This window comes from Aulonocara sp. 'chitande type north' Nkhata Bay, linkage group LG16 (genome assembly GCF_057382095.1).
Source record: "Aulonocara sp. 'chitande type north' Nkhata Bay isolate Kocher_YH1m ecotype deep benthic linkage group LG16, A_spYH_male_GT1.1, whole genome shotgun sequence".
NCBI classification, from domain to species: Eukaryota; Metazoa; Chordata; class Actinopteri; order Cichliformes; family Cichlidae; genus Aulonocara; species Aulonocara sp. 'chitande type north' Nkhata Bay.
This window is the reverse complement of record NC_141359.1, coordinates 16,799,382-16,807,014: the sequence shown is the minus strand read 5'-3', so window position 1 is coordinate 16,807,014 and position 7,633 is coordinate 16,799,382. Positions and strand designations below refer to the sequence as shown.

General features: G+C 39.2%; 1 protein-coding gene across 5 annotated transcripts in view; it reads left to right on the top strand.

The window, feature by feature from the left end:
• The first annotated feature begins 230 nt into the window (after positions 1-230).
• The window catches only part of itprid2 (ITPR interacting domain containing 2), a 51,438-nt gene continuing 44,035 nt past the window's right edge, over positions 231-7,633 (top strand). For 3 of the 5 annotated variants that reach the window (XM_086265974.1, XM_086265973.1, XM_086265969.1), the window contains exon 1: positions 787-911. The gene's annotated coding sequence lies outside the window, so the exon portion shown is untranslated. Of the gene's footprint in view, positions 313-786; positions 912-1,051; positions 1,113-7,633 lie in introns of those variants that run through there. The other 2 variants (XM_086265972.1, XM_086265971.1) reach the window with 2 other exon arrangements.

The following is a 7,633-nucleotide window of genomic DNA, read 5'->3' as shown; positions in this document are numbered from 1 at the left end:
TTCTTCTGGATACATAAACCAAAATCTTAGGAAGTTAGAAAGAATTATGTAGGTGTTTTTGCTATTAGCCTTTTAAAAAATTGAGATGAAGTGGTCAGCTGATTAATTAAAATAAAAGCACTTTGTTTTGATTTAAATGTTCACAGTTATTAAGCTAAAATAATACAAATTTTACTGGTATCACCAACGGGTTTTCTCTCTGTTGGAGTGTTTGTCAGTTGGCAACCCCGAAGGGTCACGACAGCAGGTAGCTCTCCATGTTTGATTTGGCAGGGTTATACACCAGGTGCACTTATTAATGCACCCTCAAAGGTGAGTGCTATCTTGAGATGGAATCGAACCAGCAACCTTTCAATTGCTGCTACACATCTACAGTGAACTAAAACTACATTTCAAACTAAACCTGGGGGGAAAAAATCAATAGCGATTAGACTGCATAACACTTTGGAGGGCAAAGCAAGAAATATGAGAAAGCAATGGGGATATTTTTAATTAAAAAATAATTTTTTATATATATGTGTGTGTGTGTGTGCGTGTGTGTGTGTGTGTGTGTTTGTACTTCAAAAACAAGGCATTTGATTCTTGTAACCTCACTGGATTCTAGCTGATATTACATTATGTGTGCAGTCAGTAAATATTAAAGACAACAGTAGCCAGACGACAACAAGCTAGGATATGTGAAGAAAAAGGGGGTCCGGCAGGGGTCGCTGTTCCTCCGCCGTACCCTTCTGAGGACACACCTCCTTCCTCCTGCCCTCCCCGTCGCCGTCCTCCTCCTCCTCGCACGCTACTTGTCACTGCTTCAGCAGGTTTCAGGAAGCGGAAGCGGGAATGTTGGAGTGTTTATTAGAAAAGTTTGGTCAACTTTGACACTTTGGGATTTGAGGCGCAAACTGCGGAGGAACATGAAGGTGAGTGACCGGGGCGCTCACGGCGCCGCTGCCCACTGCTCTGCGGCTGTTTGAGAGTTTTGGTGAGGCTGCTGTCAGCCCCGTCCTTCGTGTCATAACAGAGCAGGAACGAGTGAACGGGATCAGAAAGGGGGCTTGATTTTACAGCAGGAGAAGAAAGTTTGCTGACGATTTAGAAGAGAGGCTGCGCAGGCTTGAAAAGTGAGTTTAAAGTCGGTTGGATGGTGTTCAAACCGCACATATCTGAAGAAAAGTGACCCTTCAGTGGGTTACAGATGGGTCTTCATCTGTGCGTGCGTGCGTGAGTGTGTTGCAAACTGTGGCGTGTTAAAAAATGCTTATTGACTAACAAGCTGTCGGGCTGTGCAGTGAATTGCGGGCTCTGAAATGCTGCTGCTGCTGTTTGTGATCACTTAAAGGTGTACCTAATCCACATAGCTGAATGCAGGCTTACATTTCTGAAGGAAACTTTAGCATCAGATGATTTTATTAGTCAGCCTGCAGGGAGCTGATCAATAAGTTTTAGTTTCGGGTGTGTTTTTGAACCTTGGGAAATGCAATCAGTCTAAAATCAAAATAACAGAATTCACTATGACATGACACAGCAGAAAAGTTTACCAACTGATCATCAGCCTCCTTGTTGAAGTCTTATCTATGAAAAGTTCCTTTTTGTTTAGTTAAACCAAAATGATCTTTGGTTTACCTACTTACTTTTTTGCAATATATAAAAAAACCAAGCTTATCTTTTTCTACTAATAATCATTTTAATGTTAATAACTTCAGGGTTTGTTTGTAAAAATGTATCTTGTGTTTTTAAATGTCCACATTACTGTAAATGCTGTTGGTCAGGCTAATATAGTAACTTATTAACAAATAGTAGTAATAATGTTGAAAAGACCAAACCTCACCATCATGCTCTTCAGGTTGAAATATGTGATTTAGTTTAGAAAATGGAAATGCTTTCACAGTTATGTAAAAGTACCAAAGCTACAAGTGGTGGAAGCTTCCTGAGTAAAAGATTTTTAAGTGCCAAAACTAGAGATGTCTAAAGCAGGCAAAGTACCTGTGGCGGTATGACGTGCTATTATTAGCAGTGATGCATTCATGTTTAAACACATTATGCTCCAACTCAGGTGGTTAAGTTGGAGCTGGTTTCTGTTCTGGTTCTGCATTGTTGAATGTCAGGCTGCTGGTTAATATCCAAATGCATTCACCGATTGCTTGGTAACATGTAAGAAATGGCAGTTTCTCACCTGCACTGCATTAAACCTTGAAATTATTCAGTAAATCTATTTCAGGGCAAGCAGTAAATCCCCGATTTATAAAATGTTTGATATTTTTGCATGAAAATGACCACAGTCATCATTTTTTAAAAGTATATATTAAAACTATTGTGAAGTTTGTATTCAGTATTTGAATTTACATTAAAACTAGTGTTAAATATAGTAAAGTAATTACAGAATATGTCTATGAAATCCAAATGCTCAACTGTCCCTTGTACAGATATGTCAATTTGAACATGGCGACTTTATTTGTCGCCTCACATGCTTCACGAGCGTTCCACAGAGTAATGCTTCTGTTATCATTGCGCCGTGTACGCTGACCACGCCGATCCTGGAAAAAGTGGAGGCTTGTGTTGCGTTTTGCAGTTCGACCTCTGAGTCTGGCTTCTGTCAGAGTCGACAGGTTAACTTAACACTGAGGCCCGATATTCCTGCAGTCAGTGGGTCATCCTCTTCTCTCAGAGATGACTAGTTTACTTTCAGATAAAACAGAAAAGCCAGAAAAAGTTGATATTTTAAACGGATTATTGGACAACCAAGATTTACCCTTGCTGAAATGTAATACAACTCAAAGAGGAGTCATTTCTTAAAGCTAAATGTGTCTTTTTTTCCTTTCTCCAATAATAAATTTACGTATATTATTCAGTCGCCTGCATTGTTTTGATTTCCAGAACGTCCTTTTCCAGGGCCAGCTCAGATCTTGTAATACCCTAAAATAATATTAACTGAAATGACTTTTATTATAGAGATAATAAATCCCAGAATAACTTAATTATATTTTTAAAGTATTTTTAAGTGTGTTAAGTATTTCATTAGTTCCTCATTCACAGTTTTCCTGTGCTTGAGTCATTTTTTAAAACATAAAATTCCTGTTCAAAACTAGATCTTGAAGACTAGATATTAATATCTGCGCTGCAGTCACTTCTCAACAGTGAAGCAGATGCGAAAGAAGTGTCGTATTTAAACTCGACATAGAGCTGAAATAAAGCCATTTGAATGATTTCGTTATTAATTGATAATGCTGTTTTTTAAGCAGAATGACCAGATGATTCTCACTTATGGTCGTCCTCTGCTTTTCTTTGTTTTATGTGTTGACCAAAAAAATCTTTAGTTTGGACAAAGGGAGAAATGAAGTGTAAATGTTAATAAGTAGCAATAACGTCTCTTTGTACGGCACTTCTCGAAACCAGTGTTACAAAGGGCTTCACAGAAACACGGAATAAAAAAAAAAAAACAAGGTGGGAGGAAATTATAAAAAGGATTTGCATCTAAATTCAGATGGGACAGTCAAGACATCAAAATGTAAATAAGATACAGTGTGATTCCAGTATAATGAATATCTTAAAGACAACAATAACAATCTGTAAGGTAAAAGAAAAGATGGAGTTAAGCCAAAGATGTTTATATATAAAATCTATGCTAAAACGTACAAAAACGTTTCACAATCAGTCATCAGCAGCGATTTAAAAGAAGACCGTCAAAAGGCGGCAATCATGCAAACTCTCGATCGTCTTTTGTCTATAAGCGTGAGGTGTGCGCTGGTTGACCTCCTTTGCTTATGTGTGGCCTTTTTTTTTTCTGCTCCTGGATCTGTATGATGTCACAGAGAGCCGATATTTCAAATATGGTCATATGAGGAAAATGCTGTGACTCTTAGAGCTACAATGGCTTGTTTAAGACTGTGGACCAACTAAATAACCTCTCATATGAGGAAAAGTAAGCGTTTTGAAACATTTCAGTTTTTATTAATTAACCATGTCAGATATTGGAATCTTTAAAACGTTGGCATTTCTAGGTAGAAAATTGTGTTTAGTGATTAATGTTCCAAATTGGATGCAGAGTCCTTTTCTCTGCATCTTAAGTGTCAACATGCGGTGTATGAAAATGTAGACTTCGCACTCCTGCATCAGCATTTACTAGTTTTTTTTTTGTCATGATCACTGCATTGTTGACTTGACGGAGCTTCATAAATGCTGCTGCAGGCTTAGGCCAACAGTAACTCCTGCTCTGCTGGTTCAGTCTGATGTATGACTTGCTTTAATGGAAGCTCTGTGACCACAGCATCAGCTTGTCTTGAGTTTTAAATGGAATTGTTTTATATTTGCAGAAAAGTCTTAATTCAAAAGAGCCTGTCGCTGGAAGTGTTGCGAATGTCAAAGCTGAATTCTGTAATGACTGCTGTTATCTCTAAAGGGCAACGCTAAAATTTCTTCATGACCTTCTTTAAATTATGAGGAACTGAGGGCACTCTGAGTTAAAGATGACTTGGAGGATGGAGAGTGGTTGACCTGCTAGCCACTGCTCCTGTGTCACTCTTGCTGTGTCACTGATGTGTTTTAAAGCAGCTGATTCATTCTGTCTGTGCTGTCTGTGTGCTTGCAGCTGTTTTCAGATTGTCCACTTTGTTTTGCATTTACAAGAGCATTCTAAAAATAGTTGTCCCTCGCTCACCCCTCATCTTTCTTTCTCTCTCCGTCTGTCTCTCTCTCGGACAGGAAGTTGTTCTGTTCTTCATTCTAAACACTCGTTTCCTGTTTCACACGTTCTCTTTTAGATTTGGCTTCATGCTCCTCCAGGCTTCTGCCTCTTCCTCTCCATCACTCTCCTCCTCCCTTCAATAACTCCATGAGCACTATTTGACTTTTACCTCAGAGCTTTAGTTTTTAGTGGGTAACTTTTTACACAGTGGACTTTATCAGTAAAAGTGACTCAGCACAAGAACTGTTAGAAATTTAGTCCTAGGTGTTAAAATTGTGAATACTCGGCTCTTGTAAGTAAAGTCAGGTCAGTATTTGGAATAAAAAATGAATAGCTGCGCAGCAGGATACATATACCATGCAGTTACATTCTGAAAGTCAGTAAATTCCTTTTGAAGCTGTATTATTTACTGTGAAATGTAGAGGTAGCTGTTCATTAACTTGCCTATGTTGATGATTAGCCACATTGCTAGCAAACTGCACACCTGCCTGTTAGCATTCTGGGTGTTATAGCTGTTTTGCTAAGTAGGCTAGCTAACAAATAAAGCACTTAGTGAAGACCTTAAGATTTACAACACAACTAAATTGGCACCCAGAGTTTTAATGTGTTTAGTTCTTTATTGTCTGGAAGCTTTTAAAACAGCGTTTTAAGAAATGTAATATTCTGCTGTGCAAGTCACGTTTTTCACCCATTCCTTCATGTAGAAATGGCTAAAAGCTGAAATGTTATAGGGTCATTTTAATATTAATAGTTACATAGCTGCAAAAAGTGAAAACAAAGTGTCACACAGAAAAGTTAAATTTGCTTTGTTTTATTTTCATACTTGCTTTGGATTCTGCTCTAACGTGGAATGGAAAATGAAAGGCCCGGGTCCACCTATACACACATCCATATATTTTTAGTAGACAAAACATCAACTCCAGAGCGACTCCTGCATTCAGTCTACTTCTTAATCAAATTATTGTGTGACTTTTAAATGGCACCATAGAGTACAGAAACAATCGGTGTGTGTTCATTTTGCTTGATAATGATCTAATCAACTAAAAGAGAATTTTACAACATCCGTTTTGACTCGCTGTTTGGGTTTGACTCCTATTTGTTTAAGAAGTGTTTGAGTGTGCGCAGTCACATGTACTTTTGGATTTGTAATTGTTTCTAAGGCTATTTCACCACATTGGCAAGTTGAATTTATTTAACTGAGCTTAAAAACTTTTATAGTCACCAGTCCGATCATCTTCATCAGTTCTTACTAACTGCTTACAGCTCTCTTCTCTTGGGATGTGTCTTGCCTCCCTCTTTTTAATGCTTTCCTGCAGGATAGTTGCCTGCTCGCTCATAATGTTGATGCTTTTTGTCTTCCTTACATATTCTCTGGTGAATTTTGAATTCTGCAACTTTTCACAGAGTTAAAGTCATGTGACAGCTGGTGTGGCGGCAGGATTCCCGCAGCTGTCTTTATTGCAAACCTGAAATCTGTCTCTTCTAGGGTTGCCAACTCCCTGAAAAATAAATAAGGGACACATCGTGGCCAGGGCCGGGCAACCCAGTTGTCTTCACCCTTCCCAGTGTGGTAGCTCTTTTTTTTTGTGTGTGAAATTATTTTTTAACCATTTGACTTGAATTTGATTTAAGCAGATGCATATTCTTTGTGATATGACCATATGGGAAACAAATGATCATTTAGCCATTTATTTTTAGCTCAAAATGACAACATTAACACAGTAAAACAGGTCTCTTTCTTAAACAGAAGCCTGTCATGCTTAACTTTTGAGAATATAAGTAAATCTTTCTTTAAAAGAACTCTGTCCTGCTTAACTTAAAATTATATAAATTAATAGAAAGCAATAGAACAAAAATATTCTTGTAACGGTGCACATACAGTGGGGCAAAAGAGTATTTAGTCAGCCACCGATTGTGCAAGTTCCCCCACTTAAAATGATGACAGAGGTCAGTAATTTGCACCAGAGGTACACTTCAACTGTGAGAGACAGAATGTGAAAAAAAAATCCATGAATCCACATGGTAGGATTTGTAAAGAATTTATTCGTAAATCAGGGTGGAAAATAAGTATTTGGTCACCTCAAACAAGGAAAATCTCTGGCTCTCACAGACCTGTAACGTCTTCTGTAAGAAGCTTTTCTGTCCCCCACTCGTTACCTGTATGAATGGCACCTGTTTGAACTCATCATCTGTATAAAAGACACCTGTCCACAGCCTCAAACAGTCAGACTCCAAACTCCGCCATGGCCAAGACCAAAGAGCTTTCGAAGGACACCAGGAAAAGTATTGTAGACCTGCACCAGACTGGGAAGAGTGAATCTACAATAGGCAAGCAGCTTGGTGTGAAAAAATCAACTGTGGGAGCAATCATCAGAAAATGGAAGACATACAAGACCACTGATAATCTCCCTCGATCTGGGGCTCCACGCAAGATCTCATCCCGTGGGGTCAAAATGATCATGAGAACGGTGAGCAAAGATCCCAGAACCACACGGGGGGACCTGGTGAATGACCTGCAGAGAGCTGGGACCAAAGTAACAAAGGTCACCATCAGTAACACACTACAACGGCAGGGAATCAAATCCCGCAGTGCCAGACGTGTTCCGCTGCTGAAGCCAGTGCATGTCCAGGCCCGTCTGAAGTTTGCCAGAGAGCACATGGATGATACAGCAGAGGATTGGGAGAATGTCATGTGGTCAGATGAAACCAAAGTAGAACTTTTTGGTATAAACTCAACTCGTCGTGTTTGGAGGAAGAAGAATACTGAGTTGCATCCCAAGAACACCATACCTACTGTGAAGCATGGGGGTGGAAACATCATGCTATGGGGCTGTTTTTCTGCCAAGGGGACAGGACGACTGATCCGTGTTAAGGACAGAATGAATGGGGCCATGTATCGTGAGATTTTGAGCCAAAACCTCCTTCCATCAGTGAGAACTTTGAAGATGAAACGAGGCTGAG